We start from the raw sequence: 20,560 nt of genomic DNA, 5'->3' as shown, positions 1-20,560 counted from the left end.
AGATATTATAAGATTATATTATTCAGAACAAACTGAGTTAAATTGGTTAAGGCTTTCGCGGCCAAGATTTTCAATGTTACGATCTTCTTTCGGGTTTGAAGGCCGTCGTGGTTTGGAACTGTATCCTAACGTTTCGTCAGCACGAGTGGCCGGCTTCTTCAGTGGTCTTTTCATCCTGGTGATTCTCCGATGAACCGTCGACGTGTGACAATTAATGTAACATGTATTCATCATTTTACACCAGATCGTCAGCTGAGTGTACTACACGTAGTAAACCGACTTCAAAGCGGTTGGCAAGGTAATGGTATCAGTATTTTAGGATGCGCATAGTATAATATTCATCTACTATTTTGAAAATGAAAAAATCATCAATAACGACTATTACATCGTTATTGGAGCGTTTGAAGGACGAAATCGCGAAAAAAAATGTTGTTCCATCAAGACAAAGCACCCTGTCAAAAATCAATTGAAAAGATGACAAAACTGCATGAATTAGGATTCGAATTGCTTCCGCATCCATCGTTATCTCCAAATTAAGCCTCCGGCGAAGAAATTCAGAGCCGATGAAGAAGTAATCTCCGAAACTGAGGCCTATTTTGAGGCTAAAGGCAAATCGTACTATAAAAATGACATCCAGAAATTGTATGACCGCTATAATCATTGTAACACCTCCGAAGGCAACTATGTTGAATAGGTAATATTTTTTTTTCTAATTGAGCATGCGATATTTTCTTTTTTATAAACACGTTTCAAAATTATTCGAACATTCTGTTATCAGAACATCAAGAATTGAGAGTTATTTATTTTCCTCTATTTCTTCAGTGATTTTTATTGTGGGTTTGCTGTTATTGATGAATTGAATAAAGTGACTTTCCATTTCTGCCATATCACCAAATAATAATCATATCGTGATAGAGGTATGTCTATCAAGTTTTTTTGCGTGTCGGATAAGTATCTAAAAATGTCATCAAATTCTATTTGATTACTCACAACAGGCTAGAGAGGAAAACCCATTGCCCTTTCAAATTTTTCACGATAAAAATCGTTTCCTAACATCGATCAGAGCGGTCTATTGAATAATGAAATGAAATGTGAATGATATCATCTATAAATTTAACTTCTAAATAATTCTTCAAATTTCTTCCATTACTTAATCATTCCAACCATTTTGTGAATGAAAGTGAAAGTGTGAAATATTTCAGACTATTTAATCAATTATTAATAATTTAAAAATGAAGATTGAAACTTCTGTTAACTGAAACTAATAGTATAAGCAGTAGGGATCACTTGATTTTACGACTCTACGCTAGGCTGATAAGTATCACAGAAAATGTGATCAGAATTATTTCTAATTTTTATTGATTTCTTTTCGAAATTTCATTTTTGTATAAATGTTGAATCAGTAAGTTAACTGTATTTTTTGACCCCTATCATGAAAAGCAAACAAGATATATTTTCTAATCCAAACTTCTATAAAACAGATAAAATGTTCGCATATGTCGGAGATAAACAAATTTATCTCCCACAGTAATCCACTCAAAGATCTAATGGATTCTCAGAGTAAGTTGTCGCTTTGTATTATTTGCGACAGAATCCTTCGCAAAAACGATGAAAAATAGTAATGGAGAGTGTCCAACTCGTTTATTAAGTGAAAGGTGGCAACAGCCGCGTGAAATAGATATACCAAGCAAAACTCGAAGTATACTGTGAAACACTGTTGCTACACGAAGAAAAATGCTTGTACCTACACTACACTATCATGGTGAATAAAAATAGAGTTTCACTAAGCCAAACAGATTATATCGAAAAGGTACGTGTTCTCAAACGGTTTTATTTAGCTTGCCCTGTTTGTTTGTTTATTTGTTTGGGTCACATTCAATAACTGTTATTCTCCTTCCTTCCTGTTGACAGATTGATTTGATGGCAATATAATTTGATGAATTCTGTATCATCATAAATCCAAGAAGGCTGCAGCTACAAAATGGCGGATTACATATTGTTTAAAGATGCAAATTCAAAATATCTGCAGCTGCAAAATGGCGGATTACATATTACCGTGTAATACTGAAGCACTAAATGAACTAAACAGAATGAGAAGAATTGACTAACAATATTAGAAACTGAAAACTTGAGAATAGAATAACCTGAGTAAATAGGTGAATACTATGCCCAACGATTTTATTTTTTCTTCATGTGATCGATACCTTAGATTTCTGAGGAGAGTGGTGTGGTGACTACTACCTAGGACCATCCGATTTTTTAGTTTTTAATACATTCTAAATGTTTGTTTTTTTTTTCAATAAAACCGTTTAATCTATTATTTTTTTTATTATTTTATTTATTTTTTCAAATAATTGATTTCCTGATTTGTACTCATTTGATCTGTTGTTTTCTTATGAATATTCAGTCAATAATAGTTGAAAAATTAATGAAAAGAGAAATGAAAATTTCTATGGTTTCTACCACTTTTATTTGTAACAAACGTTACTGCAGTTTCGTCCTATATGGACGATAAACTGGATAAACTGAGTTTATTCTATAAGTTTGAGAATGTCCATATAGGACGAAACTGCAGTAACGTTAGTTACAAATAAAAGTGGTAAAAAACATAGAAACTTTCATTTCTCTTTTCATTATAGTCTCCTACCACGTAGTAACGGCTACATCCATCAATTTATTATTAGTTGAAAAATTACTTCGAACTACAACCTCCTGATCAACAATAATAATAAAAACAACCTCTACAAAGGACACAAGATATAGTCTAAGCTGTTTTTTCGGAAGGTCTACAAATTCGGTTTTTTCAGTTTGGAATTATGAAATCAATTTTACTTGTAATTCCAAGCAAAATTCACAATCATCGTGAGGATAATGTATATGTGAAAATGTCAATCCCTTGACAACAAGGATTGCGAATGCTGTATTTTTCGACATTGAAGGAGCATTTGACAATAACTGGCTGGATCTATGCCACGCTGGTAAACAGAACTGCAACTACGACTCTTCAAGACGAGGCCATTGGGTTCAGGGTCGCCAGAGGTTGCCCTCGAAATGAGGTACTATCTCCCCTTCTGTGGTCGCTCCTGATGGATAGCCTGCTTGATGCTCTCGACTGAAGAAAAGTATATCTGCAAGCTTATGCAGACGACCTTGTCATCTTGGCAAGATGGCAGATGTCTGTCAACCTCAGCAAAACTGTGATAATCCCCTCAACGCTACTTTTCCGCAATGGTAAGGTCATTCCATTTGGAATGGAGGTGAAATATCTTGGCGTTGTCCTTGATAAAAAACTCACCTGGAACGCTCACTTGGAAAAAGTCAGACGGTCCCTATGGACATGTCGAAGGATTTATGGTAAAACTTGGGGTTCAGATCCCAAACAAATGCATTGGATTTATGTGATGATTGTCAGAGCAATGATCACTTATGGAGCAATTGCCTGGTGGCCGAAGGCTCAGGAGAGACTCTCTGGCTTACAGAGACAGGCTTGTCTGACCATCAGTGGTTACATCAGTACTACACCGTTAGCGGTCATATAGATCCTTCTAGATCTACCTCCCCTCCACATTTTTCTGGAGAGAGAGGCTAGATGAACTGCATATAGACCTGTGCACATTGCTAATTGCACAAATCAATTTAATGCAGAGTGCAACAGACTGCTGGTTGACACTGAAACTCAAAGCATTCTGAAAATGACCTCTGATTTTATGCCTCCAATTGTCAACTGCGAAATGCCTTATAAAGTACTGTTACCGAGTAGAAAGGATTGGATCCTCCGGGATAAAAAAATAATAAGAGCAGATAGTTGTTGGTTCATAGACCATCTGATCAATACAGTATAATGCTGAGGAAAGTGGTGTGATGACTACTACCTAGGACCTTCCGAAGTATTTTTTCGGTTTAGTTTCAAATAATTGATATGGGCTCCAGAAAGGCCAGACATTAAATGGAATTTAACCACTTGCTTTTTTTCTTTGAAATATTCTGATTTGTTAATAGTTTCCTATTCGAACTCATTTGATATCGTTGTGTTGTTTTCTTATGAATATTCAGCCAATAATATTCGAAAAATTACTTCAAACTTCAACCTCCTGATCAACAATAATAAAAAAACGACCTCTAGAAAGAACACAAGATATAGTAAGATTATATTTCAGATCATTGTCTCATAATCTGTAGATTAGATGGCAAAAAATCAGAACAAAGTGAGAAATTAATTACATTTAGGAATCTTAAACGAATAGATGAAACCCTCTTGAAAAAATGTATACAAGATGCTCCATTTGAAAATGTTTATTATATTCAAGATATTAATCACAAGGTGAGTTATGTAAACGATCTGATATTGAACATATTTGACATATTGTCACCCTTGAATACAATTTCATTCAAATACCAAAAACCTCCTTGGATTACAGATGTTATTAAAAAAATTATTGAACTGAGGGGAAAAGCTTACCGTAAATAAAAAAAATTGCAGGACGAACGTCACTGGAACTATTACAAACAACTCCGAAATCGTGTAAATATAGCTGTCCGTAACAAAAAAAAGCTATTTAGAATTCAGTGCAAGAAACAAAAATGGTAGTAAGATTCTATGGATAGATAACAAAATTTGAATATAAATATACTCAGCAAAACAACTATATCTATATACCAGAATATCTTGACAACCCTAATAGAATAAATCAGCACTTTATACAGTCATTATCGGATATGTCTGAACCTGAACAAAATTTGCTCAATGAGTATATTCAAAACAAAAAATCTAATTTTGGGGAATTCTTTCATTTTTCGACAGTTACTGTCGAAGGAATTCATAAATGCTTGCTGGACGTGAAATCACTAGCTACTGGTCCTGACTTAATAAACTTAGAAATGATATTACTTTGCTGCCCAACAATTCTACCAGTATTAACAAATATTGTCAATTCTTGTTTACTAGAAGGTATTTTTCCTGATATCTGGAAAGTGTCACAGATAATTGCATTGTCTAAGAAAAGTGATGTATTGAGTTACAATGACCTCCGCCCGGTTAGTATACTACCATGTCTGTCGAAGGTAATTAAAAAAATTATGAACTTTCAGATAAGACATCATCTTGAAAAATATACTATATTGCCTTCTGAACAATCAGGGTTCAGACCGGGACACAGTTGTGCTACAGCCTTACTTAACATTGTTGATGATATTATCAGAGAGACAGATGTAGGAAAAACAACTGTTCTTATTCTCTTAAATTATTCAAAAGCATTTGATACGAAATTTTACTCTCTATTTTACACTTCATACGTTTTTCTTAGTCTTAGTGCAGGTTTAAAAAGTTTGAGGTTTAAAAATTTATATCTGAAGATATAAACCGATTAGTAGAAGTATCACATGCGCATAAGTTGAAAATCAACGCACTCAAGTCTAAAGTAATGATATTTGGAAAAAACAAATATCACTTTGAAAACCATTTTGAGAATTGAAATTCAAAATGAAGAGTTACTATTTACAAGTGATGCAAGGAATTTAAGTTTACACTTAGATACAGAACTTCGATTTAGAAAACATATTAACTCTTATCTTTAAAAGGCTTATTGTTCATTGAAAATGCTTCACCCTCATAGACATGTTCTTTCATAATTTCTTGAAAAAACGTTAAGTGATACACTTGTCCTGAGTCACATTAACTTTTGTGACGTTCTGTATGGACCGTGCTTAGATCATAGATATTAATCGTATAGAAAAAATTCAGAAATCATATCTCAGATATCTACGGTATTCGCAAATATGATCCAATATCTCACAAGTTAAGATCCGCAAAATGAATAAAAATGCAAGATCGTTCGAAAACTTTTTTTCTCATTTCAACTCATGCAGTAATCAATAAACAGTGTCCCACATATCTTTACAATAAAATAAAATATGGGACAGATATTCATAACCTTAATTTATGTCATAGGGGTCATATCTTGCTATCACCTTACAAAATTTCTCTAATTCGAAGAAGCTTTACCTACAATGTCTTCAAGCTTTATAATGAGATCGACCCATCACTTCGAACTATAAAACTATATTTATTCCGAGATAAAATTAGAGACAGTCTCTTGGCCAAGAATTAATAATCCAATGTTGAAAATGTCCAATGTCCAAAATGAAACTTTTTTTTGTTTTGTCATCCTTTCTGGAATATTTTTATGTTTATAATGAACCATGTAGTTGAATGCAAATGAAAATTATTATTATTATTATCACCGTAGTGTGCGCTGGTCAGGCCCTATCCCTCGAAGCCCCGATACATTCGGGAGGGCGCGCCAGCATAATCAACCAATGACCACTCCTCACACCGTGGGGTAAGTGATCATTGGGTCCGAGAATCATGTGCCCTGAGCAAACGCAGTGAGCCAAAAATGAGAGCCTTCTGCATCTGTGCGGCTAAGATTTCTGCCTTAGTGCGGCAAGCCGGTATGATTTTGAGATTCAAGAATAGAGAAGACATCATTCCACCAAGGACTCCAATAATCAGAACGACCATCTTGACAGAGTGATCTGGATAGAGTCTGCGGAGTTCGAAGAAAGACCCAACAAGAAATATCGTATATAAACAGTCCGGGAAGAGAACTCAAGTTTTTCGATAATATCTCGGCAAACCCCACCACATAATTCAATTTCAGTTTCATTCGATACAAATAGTATATTTTTTAACGCCCCCCCCTCCGACATCAAACCGGAATTGATTTTGCCACAGAAATTTCGAAATAAATCAAGTTACTACGTTTCACTTCAATATTTTAGATTTAATTATGAATGTTAGAATTATGTTGTATGTTTTTCATTGAGTGTAGCTAAAAGGAAAGAGTTTGTTCTCCAATATACCGTACAACGAATGTAAGTCTCTCATTTTAAATATATTACATCAATTTCGGCAGCTTTTGATGTATGCCTAAATCAATATTACTTACAGTTCAACAACAAATTTTAAATATAATCAGGATTCAGGTTCACCAATGGGCTCAACCCTTAGTCAACTTTCAGCAGACACATTTATGGACTATAGTAAATTACGACCTGGGTGAAAAATAACACAACACAACAAAGTTTTTGTTTCGGGGTTGAAATTAGATGATTTTAATGTATTTCCACGTGTTAAAACCGAAAGTGACCATAAAAATTATATATTAGCTCTTGTTTTCAAGATATAGTATCATTATATTATATATATATATATATATATATATATATATATATATATATATATATATATATATATATATATATATATATATATATATATATATAATATATATATATATATATTATATATATATATATATATATATATATATATATATATATATAGAAATAGAAGTTGATATCGGACATAGCACTCATGAAAGTGGCAAACCATAGACACGTGTTTCGGGCTTTTGGCCCATCATCTTGTGAACACGAGATCTATCAACTGAAACCACAAATGTGCGGTTGGCTCCTGTTGGTGGCTCCGTGCATTTGTATTTCTATCTTTTGGTAACCAAGTGTTGCCCATCCTTACACTTGGCTGCACCATACTGATGATGGGCCAAAAGCCCGAAACACGTGTCTATGGTTTGCCACTTTCATGAGTGCTATGTCCGATATCAACTTCTATTTCTATATCAAGACACTCAATAACTTTCATATTTGTATATATATATATATATATATATATATATATATATATATATATATATATATATATATATATATATATATATATATATGTATATCGAGTTTTCAACAAATGAAATATTTCATCACCAACAGTTGGTACACATGTTTGTTTACATCACACCCCTCTCATCAGCTGTTCTCAAGTAGTAAACATAACCTATGTGAGTTTGTCAATTGTACGCACGTGGTTGCTATTGAAATTATCGTGTGAAGTTGATTTTTAAATTAATTTAAGTGCTGATCTGAAATGCCTCGAAAGTGTGTGAATTCTGTCGATAGCTTTTGCTATATATGTGGTGAAATAACATTTGAAGCTCAGAAACGTAAAATGACACCTATCGTTAAGACGGCCTATGAACATTATTTTGGTGTGAAAGTTGGGGACCAAGATAAATCATGGGCGGAAAAATAAAAACCGGGCAATGGCTTTTGCAGTACCTATGGTTTGGCGTGAGCCTACCAATCATACAGACGACTGTTATTTCTGCTTAACTCCTCCCATTAAGCAAGGTTTATCTATGAAGAAAAGAGGAACGGTTAAATACCCTAATCTCCCATCTGCTCTTCGGCCTGTACCACACTCAGACAATTTGCCAGTCCCTTCTCCACCCCAAAACTATGAAATTTTAGAGGAAGGTGATGAAGACTGTTTAGAAGGAGCAACCCATCCTTCTACATCCTATGACCCTGATTTTGAGGTAAGCGATAGGTCTAGTGATCCGCACAGAATTAGTCAAGCAGAGTTGAGTGACCTTAAAAGAGATCTTCGCTTGTCTAAGGAAAAGGCTGAGCTGTTAGGGTCAAGACTACAACAGTGGAATCTTCTAAAACATGATGTGAAAATATCTCAGTACAGACAGCGTCAAAAAGATTTGCTTCCTTTTTTTGAGAAAAAAGAAAACCTCGTAGTTTGTTCTGATGTTAATGGTTTGATGGACTGCTTGAATTTGGATCACACTCCATCTGAATGGAGACTGTTTATAGACTCTTCAAAACTAAGCTTAAAAGCTGTACTTCTGCATAATGGAAATCAGCTACCCTCTATTCCTATAGGTCATGCAGTTCACATGAAGGAAACGTATATAAATATGAAAACACTTCTCCAATCAATCAAATATGAACAACACAAGTGGCACATCTGTGGTGATCTGAAAGTCATTGCTATACTCCTAGGAATGCAATTAGGGTTCACCAAGTACTGTTGTTTTTTGTGTCTGTGGGACAGTCGGGATAGAAAATCTCACTATAAAAAAATGAACTGGCCTACACGAGACCTAAACCCTAATGAGAAAAATGTAGTTTACGAGCCTCTTGTAGATCCTAAGGATGTTCTCCTTCCCCCATTACATATTAAGTTGGGACTAATGAAAAACTTTGTGAAGGCCATGGACCAGGAAGGACAAGCTTTTAAGTACTTGAGAGCAAAGTTTCCCAGGTTGAATGATGCTAAAGTCAAGGAAGGCATCTTTATTGGGCCTCAAATCCATGAAATCGTAAATGATCCTGCTTTTGACATGATTTTAACAGGAAATGAAAAAAGAGCCTGGGAAGCCTTTAAGGGGGTTGTACATGGGTTCTTAGGTAACAAAAGAGATGATAACTTCACAGCATTGGTTAAAGAGCTTCTTCAAGCTTACCACCAACTTGGATGCAACATGTCCTTAAAAATTCATTTTCTTCACTCTCATCTTAATTTCTTCCCACAAAACTGTGGAGCTGTGAGTGACGAACATGGAGAAAGATTCCATCAAGACATTGCCTTAATGGAACAGAGATATCAGGGCCGTTGGAATGAAGCAATGCTTGCAGACTACTGCTGGTCTGTGTGTAGGGATGCTCCAGAAGTGTTTTATAAAAGACAAGCTAAACGACAGCGATCTTACAATGAATCGGATGGACTTAATTGAAATTTGGTGGTACAAACTTCTTTTATTTGTCAAAACACTAAGAATAATGTTTTTTTTATTAATTTTGTACTTAAAATATTCTAAAAGAAACATAACAATATTGTTTTATGTACTTTCACTTTTCACGTATAGTATAACTACTCTTCAAGATTGAGTACTGTGTATCTCAAAAACCAGAGCTGATAAAAATTTTTCATTGTTATTTTCGTTTTTATCACCCCAATATTAGTAGAAATTGGCTAATTTAGTGTAGGAAACATTCAAAAAATATTTTTTTGTTGTGTTGAATTAACTTCTGGTACAGATATGTAGATAGACGTACTACACGACAGCTGAACCAATTTATGACATTTATGAACAATCTTAATGGAAACAGAGATAGAGAAACGGAGTAATTTAATAGACCTATCCATCACGGATAATCATAATAAATTTGAGTTCAATGTATTTAGGAAACCGAGCAATACAGACATTACAATCCCAGGTGATTCTTTCCACCCCGACAGTCATAAAGTAGCAGCCTACAATTCAATGTTACACAGAGCATTCTCGTTACCTTTGTTTGCTAACAATCTAGGTAGGGAAATTAAAATAATTATACAGATAGCGATAGGACATTCTAGATCTAGATCAAACAATCATAAATCAAGAAATGTGTAAAGATCAAAGACACATGCCAGGTTATCTAATTTCCTTTTCAATGCCAAAAATAAAGTAGACAAGATTGAGAAATCTGGAGTTTAGAAGCTCAAGTATCCGGAGTGTGATAATGTTTATGTGGGACAATGTAGCCGAAATTTCTCAAAACAGTATGTTGAAAATGAAAAGTCCTTCAGACTAGGTAAAAATGATTCAACGTTTTCAAACTATTCCTTGTAATGCAACCACAAGTTCCCGAATCTAAACGATAAGAAAATTTTGCACTATGTATGCAAGGGATGGCAACACCATTATTTGGAATCCTAGGAAATTTATAAGCATGAGCATTGCGAATGCAACTTATTAAATGACCGAATCGATTTTGTCTACTAGACAGTTTTCAAATTAGCGTACCCTCATTGCCACAGGTAAACAATATTCAGGTAGATACTCAATTGAGTTAAGGACCTCTGTTATTACCTACAGTGATGTATATAAATATACAGTGCATTCCATTTGAAACGAGCCACCATGAATAACTTTTGGTACAATGATTTGCAGGAAGAATGAAAAAAATGTCAACCATAGTATACAGGGGGACACATTTTGACATATTCACATTTGATGTTGCTTCCCCTATCGCACCCCCAGAGCATGTCACTAAGTTTTTTAAGTGGATCACCCTATATTGTTTCGCCTCATTAAATGCTCCATGATGAGCAGATTTTTTCAACAAAGTATAAAATATATGATCTGAAGTTTAGAGTTCGGGAGCTACAAATTATTTGAGTATACAGGAGGGCACATTTTGACATATTCACATTGAATCTAACTTTCTCTATCGCATCCCCAGAGCATGTCACCATTTCTTTTTATGGATCAATTGTTTTGCAGATGTTCCTTCATGAACAGATTTCAACAAAATAGTATACATTATGGTCTGAAGCTCATAGTTTGGAAGCCTAACATTATTTGAGCTGAAAACGAGCCACCCTGAATGAACTTCTGTATAATCTGTTACCTAGGTTTCATCGGTGTTTTTTTGAAGTATACTTCACTAAATTCGTATTTTGCCTAGTTAAGTTTGAATTCGATTTTCTCTTCATTTTGTATTTGTCTTATTCTACAATAACGATTAATCTACCAGGTGAAGTTACAATTGATGTTTCTGTTTTTGTGAATTCTTGAGAAGCAATGGTTTATACGCCTCGAAAACGGATTGAAATAGTGAGTTTGTACTACCAGAAAGGAAATAGTGCTAGGACTGCTGCCCGTATGTTCAATGATAATCATCCAGGAAGAAATGTACGACACAAATACGTTTCTGAATTATTGAACAAATTTATGGAAACTGGATCTGTTAACAATAAAAAGAATAACCGTTCAGGAGTTGTCAACGATGAAGCTATTTGTACTGCAGTTTCAGGACACGTTGGACTAATGGAAAATTCGCAATCTCTCAATAAGTTATCTCAAGAATCAGGAATCAGTACAAATGTATTCAGGATCCTTCATAAGTACACATTTCATCCATAAGATTAGACTAGTTTATGAATTGAACGAAGATGACTTCGAAATACGTATCGAGTTTTGTGAAAGTCTCACTGAACGGATCAACTTGCATCAGAATTTTTTGTATAAAATTTTTTTTTCGGATGACTGTATGTTAAGTTTAAATGTAGAGGTGAATCGGCAAAATTGTCGATATTGAAGTGATACGAATCCTCATTTATACCGTCGAATTCATACCCAACGACCTCAAAAACTGAATGTTTGGACAGGAATTTTAGGTGACCATATCATAGGACTTTTTTTATCGATGATAATTTGACTAGTGATGAATATTTGGATATGTTGGAGAATCCAATAATACAGTGCATCAATAGGGTAATTGGGGAGGATATAAATTTATTCAAAAACGAAATAGTTTTTCAGCAGGACGTCGCACCTCCTCATTATGCAGCTCCAGTGCGACAATTTTTGGATGAACATTTTCCTGGTCGCTAGATTGGCAGAAGAGGTCGTTCAGAATGGGCACCAAGGTCTCCGGATCTCACTCCTGTATATTTATTTCTATGAGGTAATTTGAAATTTGAAGTGTATGAGATAGAATCAACAACATTAGAACATTTGAGAGGGAATATCATGAGGCATTGCAGATAAATAACTCCCGAGATTCGCAACCATGTGAGGGCGGCAATGGAAGCTCGTTTGCACCATTGTATAGAAGTTGGTGGATACGTTTTTGAACATTTGAACAGTGTCATCAGATTTTGATTCAAGAATTGGTAATAAAAATTCTTTTTCTGTTTTATTGCTTCCATACTCGTCTCTAGAACAAATATGTGGCTTCCTGTATAATTGTTGACCTGGTTTTTTTATTTTTCCTGCAAATCATTGTTTCAAAAGTTATTCAGGGTGGCTCGTTTTCAACTCAAATAATTTGTAGCTCTCGAATCATGAGCTTCAGACCATATGTTTTATACTTTGTTGAAATCTGCTCATCATGGAGCATCTAATAATGCGAAACAATATAGGGTGATCCATTTAAAAACAATTGTTGACATGATCTGGGGGTGCGATAGGGGAAGTAACATCAAATGTGAATATGTCAAAATGTGTTCCCCTGTATACTTTTGTTGATGTGTTTTTTTTTTTTTTATTTTCCCTGCAAATCAATGTACCAAAAGTTATTCAGGGTGGCTCGTTTTAAACGGAATGCACTGTCTAGTATATGTGCATATTACTTTACGGTTGTTAGTGGTGTCGCTGAAACATGTACTATGAACAGTTGACACCGACGGAAGAACAGAGTTGTTGGCTTTGTTTGGTGAAACCAGACAAGATGTGTATGAAAATGAAGAACCATAAAATATAAGATTAATGTTGTATATCATTTTAAATAAGTAGGTAAATAAAGCTTGTAGATAGCATTCATAGTGTGGTAAATGATAATACATGACGCAGTCTGAAAAAGAGGAACTGAAGCTCTAAAAATGGATTAGAAACCGCCATATTTTAAGGTCGGAGATTCAAAAGTCGCCAACTTATGGCCGAAGTTTAAACAATCTTTTGAGGTATTCCTTGTGGCTGCTGGATTAACGGAAGCTGATGACAAGAGAAAGTGCAATTTACTACTACACTGCAAGGAACAAGAAGGCCTAGATGTATACAACACTTTTGAGTTGAAACCAAATGAAATTGATGAATTTGAAGTGCTGGTTATCAAGTTCAATGATTATTTTGTGCCCAAAGTCAATGTAACATATGAAAGATACAAATTATTTATGAGAAATCAAAAAACTGGAGAAGGGTTTGACAACTATGTTACAGAATTGAAATCTCTTGCAAATTCATGTGATTTTGGAAAATTGAAAGATACACTTATGAGAGATCGTATTATATGTGGCATAGAACACATCAAATTAGGAGAAAAGCTATTAACAGAGCCTAATTTAACAATAAATAAATGTGTCGATATGTGTCGAGCTACTTTGGCTACAGAGAGTCACATTAAGGACATATCAAGCGAAGCAATAGCTATAAATAAAATAAATAAGCACAGAAAAAACCAGAGAGGAAAGAAGCAAGAAGATACACATCCAAACACAGAGAAGACCATAAAAGACTGTACGAGATGTTGGTATACCTAAAAGTGAATGAATGTCCAGCGTACCAGCAGACCTGCAAGAAGTGTAATAAACTGAATCACTTTGCTAAAAAGTGCGGACAGAAACAAGTGAAAGAAGTTACAGCGGAGAACAAGAAAGAAGAATTACAAGATGAAGAGAAAGCCTCATTGTTCATAGGTTCAGTACATAGTAATAAAACAGAAGACTGGGTAGAGGTAGAGTACAAGTTTGTGAAAAGCCAAAGGTATTTATAGAATTTAAGTTGGATACAGGAGCTCAAGCAAGCATGTTACCAAAGCGTGTTTTTGAACAAATCCCTTATGTTAAACTACAAAAAACCAACACTAAACTTAATAACTACAATGGCAGCAGCATAAACCAGCTGGGAGAGTGCACATTACACTATATTCTTTCAAACGAAAATGAATTTTATTGTTAATAAATTTTATTTATTTTATTGTACTAGACACTGTAAATCATAGTCCAGCCATTTTAGGACTAGAACACTGTAAAATGTCAGGGTTGATCAAAAGAAATAATAATATTTCAGCAAGTAATGTTTTATCTCAATATGAAGATGTGTTTACAGGTATAGGGCGTTTAAAACAAAAACATAAAATTATTTTGAAAGAAAATTCAGTGCCAGTAGTCTTCAATGCTCGCAAGATTCCCATATCTATTAAAGAGGAAGTAAAATGTGAGTTAGATAGGTTGGAACATTCAAAAATAATTGAAAAAGTCACAGAGCCCACTGACTGGGTACATCTATTGGTAACAGTAAGAAAACCCAATGGATAAATTAGACTGTGTCTTGATCCGGTAAATTTAAATCAAGCAATTGAAAGGGAATATTATCAAATACCCACAATTGAAGAAATCCTAGCTGAACTTTCAGGAGCAAAGGTTATTAGCAAACCAAGGATTCTACCAAATACAATTGGATGAATCCAGCAAAAGGTTATGCACTTTTGCAACAACTTTTGGGAGATACATGTTCTCCAAGCTCCCGTTTGGGATTTCGTCTGCACCGGAAGTGTTCCAAAAGCAATTTAAACAAATTTTTGAAGAGATTGAAGGCCAAATATCATACATAGATGACTTGTTAGTTTTTGGAAGTAATCAAGAAGAACATGATAAAAATTAAGTAGCTGTTCTGAACAGAGCCAGACAAGAGGGAATTAAATTCAATAAAAGTAAATGTACATTTAATGTAACTGAAATAAAGTTTGTAGGTCATGTTATAAGCAGTATGGGGGTAGAATTTGACAATGATAAAATAAAAAGTATAAATGAAATGCCATTGCCTAAGAACAAAAAGGAACTTGAGCAGATATTAGGCATGATCACTTATTTCTCAAAATTTGTACCTAATTTATCTGAATTAACGAATGATTTGAGACAGTTGTTGAATAGAAATGCAGTTTTTCTGTGGAGAGAAAATCATACTGAAGCCCTAAATGAATTAAAACAAGTGTTATCGTCAACTTTTGTGTTACAGTATTATGACGTAAATAAACCAGTGATATTGTCAGTTGACTCCTCTAAAAATGGTTTAGGTGCAGTTCTGCTGCAAGACAATTTACCGGTGATTTATGCCTCCAGGGTACTGACAGAAACAGAGAAGAATTATGCTCAGATAGGAAAAGAGCTTCTTGCAGTACTGTTTGGGTGTACTCGTTTCCATCAGTATATCTATGGCAAAAAAGTGTCTGTGGAAAGTGACCACAAACCACTAGTTTCAATTCACAAAAAACCATTAATTAATACACCCTTGAGACTACAACGAATGTTGATTAAGTTACAGTTGTATGACTTAGAAATTACTTATAAAACAGGCTCACAGTTATTCATTGCTGATTGTTTGAGTCGCAATTTCCTAAATGAAGTAACTGATAAAGACAAGTCTTATTTAAATGAAACAGAAGCCCAGATTGATTTAATCGAAAAAATCCTACCTGTATCTGATGAAAAATTTAAATAAATTCAGAAAGAAACCAAAAATGACAAAAACCTAAATAATTTAATGAAAATAGTAAAAGAAGGTTGGCCAAGTGACAAAAATAAATTGTCAGATGAGTTACAACCATTTTGGGGTCACAAACATGAAATAATAAGTCTGAGTGATGTATTATTCAAAAACAATAAAATTATTGTACCCAACAAACTGAGGAATGAAATGCTACAGATTGTGCCAGTGAAAGCAAGACAATGTTTATATTGGCTCAACATAAACAAAGACATTGAAAACTTTGTAAACAATACTGCTTAAATTGCTTAAATATAAGAAAATCAAAATCAAATGGACCACTAATTCAAACAGAAGTTACTGGAAACAGTTGGCACAGATGTTTGTCAAATAAAAGGAAAAAACTACTTAATTGTAATTGATTATTACTCTGAATTTATTGAAACAGGACATTCCAAAAATTATTAAATCTGATAATGGAACTAATTACAGTTCAGAAGCATTCAAAGCTTTTGTGGAATCATGGCAAATTAATCATGTAACTTACAGTCCAACTAATGCCCAGTCGAATGGCATGGTTGAACGTTGTATCCAAACATTCAAAACTATCATGAAAAGAGCAGAGTATGATAACAAGGATCCATACCTTTGCCTTCTCAAATATCGAAATACACCTATCGACAATGACATTCCATCACCCGCTACATTATTATTCAACAGAAAAATAAAAAGCTTACTCCCCGAAGTTAATATCTTTGACAAGAAAGGTTACTCAATTATAAATAGTTTTAAAAATAGGCAGTATAGATAAAAATTAAATTTTGATAATCATATTAGAAGTTTACCAGAATTAAAGGAAGGCGAAAAAGTAAGAGTCCAAAGCAAGATAAATCAGAATGGGTCCCAGGTAGAATTCTAAATAAATTGGAGAAACCAAGAACTTATTTGGTCAAACTCAATAATGGTAGTGTAATAGAAAGAAACATAAAGTTCTTGATAAAAGACATAAACAGTAAGAGGACTCCTCCTGAATTAGATTGCAAATCCAAGATAGTAGATAAGAGACCTAAGCGAAGTACAATACAACCACAAAAATTGTCAAACTTTGTATTGGACTAACTACTAAATTTAAATATTGTACAAATTTATATTGTAAATAATTAGGATGAGTTTAGCTTAAAAGAGAGAGGTGTAGTATATGTGCATAGTACTTTCCGGTTGTTAGTGGTGTCGCTAAAACATATACTATGAAATGACAGTTGACACCGACGAAGAACAAAGTTGTTGGCTTTGTTTGGTGAAACCAGACACGTTGTGCATGAAAATGAAAAACTATAAAATATAAGATTATTGCTGTATATCATTGTAAATAAGTATATATGTAAATAAAGCTTGAATATATTTCACACACACACACACACACTGTATAAGGTTAACATTATCAATTATTTCAGTTTATTGTATTCTTTTGAAAATGTTTTTGAATGACTAAACTGCAGTAACGTAAGTTACAAATACAAGTGGTCCAAACACATGGGAAGTTTTATTTCTCAATCTTCATATTGTTGCTTTTGTTGTGAAAATTCTGGTGAATGATATATTATCTTTTGTATACAAATATCAGCACCAAATATATTTTGAAGCATCGCAGGCATGGCACAATTATTATTCAGTTGTTGATTTCACGCTGTCAAATTTTTTGTTTCAAGTATACTACTTGTCAGTTCTGTGAGTTGTTACCGCTCGTATCGATCCTAGAATGTTATAATCTGAAGTGAAATATAAATCAGTATATGTTCGAAAGTGATTGACAATGTTTTATGGTAAATTTCACTAGTTCGGACCTTCATTGTCCACTATAATATGATTTGAAATCTTTGAAAAAAAAACAATAAATTCAATAAATTAAAATGAATAGCTGAAAATAACAATCATATTTAGCAATAAACCGTGAAATGAAATTACAATAGAATAAAAATTAGTAATAAATTCAACAATTAAAGATAAAAAATAAAAAATTAAAGAAGATTTCTAACCAGATTACTTCACGACGTTTCAATTGTTAGTATCCACAATCGTCTTCAAGTCATCACCCAAAGACAGTTGTGGATACTAACAATCAAAACATCGTGAAGTAACCTGGTATCTTTTTTGATTTCTCATTTTTTCATCAATTTTCTAATTTCTGCTTATTTTTATTTCATTGTAATTTAACGATTTATTGCTTAATGGAATTGTTATTCTCAGCTTTTCATTTTATTTTTTTTATTTCATTGGTTGTTTCAGAGATATCAAATCATATTATAGTAGACCAATGGAAATCCGAACTAGTAGAAAATAATTATATTGTAATATTTTAAAAATACCATATTCGGCATGAATTTTCGGAAGAACTCGTTCCTACAAACTTTTTACTATGGAAACGTACCACATGTGGTATATTTGTGTCACTGCGCTAACACTGTACTGTGTTCACACTCCCAAAGACTGAAGCAAAAACGAAATTGATGAATTTCTCTGTCACTGATATAGAGAGCGTTTCAGGAAAACTTGATCCTTCCGTAACACAGAAACAGATGTGTGATCAAAAATATCAAAAAACTCGTTAATTTTTTTTTGGATTTCCGATATTGAAATTGAATTCATATCTGAAACTATACCTTTTTGTGGGAGTTATTCCCAAATTTTTCATACGATATACATATAATATTTTCCTGACGATACATGGAAAAATCGTAGAGAGCAAAAAGAATAACAGGTGTTTTTTCTCTCCTCAGAACACATTTCTGTGTTCTCTTTTCAAATCAACAAAAACATGCCAGATACTCTTTTCGAAAATTGTAGATGACATTAAAAATTTCAAAGACCTACGTGGACTGTTCAAAAAATGAGGTGTTTGTTCAAATTTCGCTGGCTACGTCTGTTCGAATAGACTCTTTCAATATGTTGGTTCTCTCGTCTCGAATATATGTTCACATTTTCAGCTGTTTAGTTTGTTAGTAAGAAGAATAAAAGTTACAAGTGATTCGCGTGTTCGACGACTTTCTTATGTCGAAAAAAATGGAATGGAGTGCCTAAAAACACTTGACACGTTAACAGTGACATATACGGTGATTGTATTCAAAATCAGAAAAATGTTAACGAGTTTTTCACAGAAGGTCGATAATATGTTAATGACTCTGGACGCCCCAGTCCATCAACGACCGATGGAATTCCGACCATAGAAAACCGTCGCATGAGCATCTTTCAGGAATATGACTGAATATGACTTCTAAACTAAAATTCAATCGTCCTAATGGAAGAGTATAGGAGAGCCAAGACCAAAAAAGCACGCAGAGCTCGATCAAATGCCACATGGTCGTACGGTCAATAAGAAGTATTAATTTGAAGTTCTGCGCCGCTTGCGAGATGCAATACGAATGAAACGTCTGGCATTGTGGAAAAACAATTAATTCTTACTCGTCATTGCTTGTACGTAATTTTTTGGCCAAAAACAACACCGTAACCAAGCCTCAGCCACCGTACTCACCAGATTTGCCTCCATGAGACTTTTTTCTGTTCCAAAGTATGAAAAAACTCATGAAAAGACGACGTTTTGGGACGATTGAGGAGAAAAAACCAAATCGCTGAAAGAGCTCAAGGAAATAACAAAAATTGCATATCAAAACTTCCTCATGGATTGTAAAAAACGCTGACAAAAGTTGATTATATGTGAGGGGGACTACTTTGAAGGAGACAAATTAGAAATTGATGAATAAATTTCGAGAAAAATGAATGTTTACCTAACTTTTTTAACAAATGGTGTATTATAAAATTCTTCGGCAGGTCACAATATTTTTCTAAAATAAGATTCACTACATACCAAGTTTGAGGTCTAAATTTCAAAAAATAGTGACTCCAGAATCGAATTTTAATACAAACTTTCGTGTTCAAAGTCATGACCAAACAATAATCGGGAAGTAGAAATTCAATAATATTTTTTTTATTTCGACTTCAGTCTTGAAATATTTTTTCAAGTTACCATTTCAAACCCTAAATCATATTGAATATCGACATTGAACTTGGTATACAGTGATTTTTTCTATAAAATCATCTGATATACAGATTTTTTCTGCAAAATCATCTGAGATGAATCAGTTTTATTGAAAAAAAATTCAGTTATAAAACTCACCAACATATTTTTTGAGCAACAACTTCGGAACTTCCAAACGAACTTTCTAATTTTCGTGGACCAAATTTCTCGATAACTTTTCTGCGCCGTTAAGAGTGGAAAGAAGACAACTTTCAACGAACTCCCAACTTAAACTGAGTTCCTCAGCCCACATGTTTGTTTTCCCGGATTCCAACGGGAGTTCACGATTGGATACGAGGTGCAGATATTATAAATTTAGGGGTTGCCACAGAAATTCATTTCGAACAAATAAAATATTCGTATACACGAAATGAACTTTCTTTGGGAATCAATTCATTTCTGAAAATGGACTTTTTTACTTTCTGATTTTCTGAAAATATAAATAGAAAAATAAATGAAAGAAACAGAACCTTAGTTCGCAATATTTAATATACCCACCCGGACCGGCTTCTCACGGGTAGCAGAACATACATACCTACATTTTTGTCATAGTGTTTTTTAAGGATAAAACACTAGCACTACAGAAAACACCCTTAGGGCGCTCAAGAGCGGTACCTGTGCGAAAGTGACAATTCACATTGGATTTGAA

At 33.8% G+C, this 20,560-nt stretch overlaps 1 protein-coding gene across 2 annotated transcripts in view; it reads right to left on the bottom strand.

Moving 5' to 3' along the window:
- The window catches only part of LOC111511929 (synaptotagmin-15), a 475,338-nt gene extending 455,201 nt beyond the window's left edge, over positions 1-20,137 (bottom strand). For both annotated transcript variants that reach the window (XM_074175994.1, XM_074175995.1), the window contains exon 1: positions 20,011-20,137. The gene's annotated coding sequence lies outside the window, so the exon portion shown is untranslated. The remainder of the gene's footprint in view (positions 1-20,010) is intronic.
- Positions 20,138-20,560: the final 423 nt, after the last annotated feature.

Source organism: Leptinotarsa decemlineata, unplaced genomic scaffold (assembly GCF_025532065.1).
Source record: "Leptinotarsa decemlineata unplaced genomic scaffold, Ldec_3_MD MMD2_tig00001393_RagTag_RagTag, whole genome shotgun sequence".
In the NCBI taxonomy this organism is placed as follows: Eukaryota; Metazoa; Arthropoda; class Insecta; order Coleoptera; family Chrysomelidae; genus Leptinotarsa; species Leptinotarsa decemlineata.
Note: the sequence above shows the minus strand (reverse complement) of the source record. Positions and strands in the feature narration are given on the sequence as shown.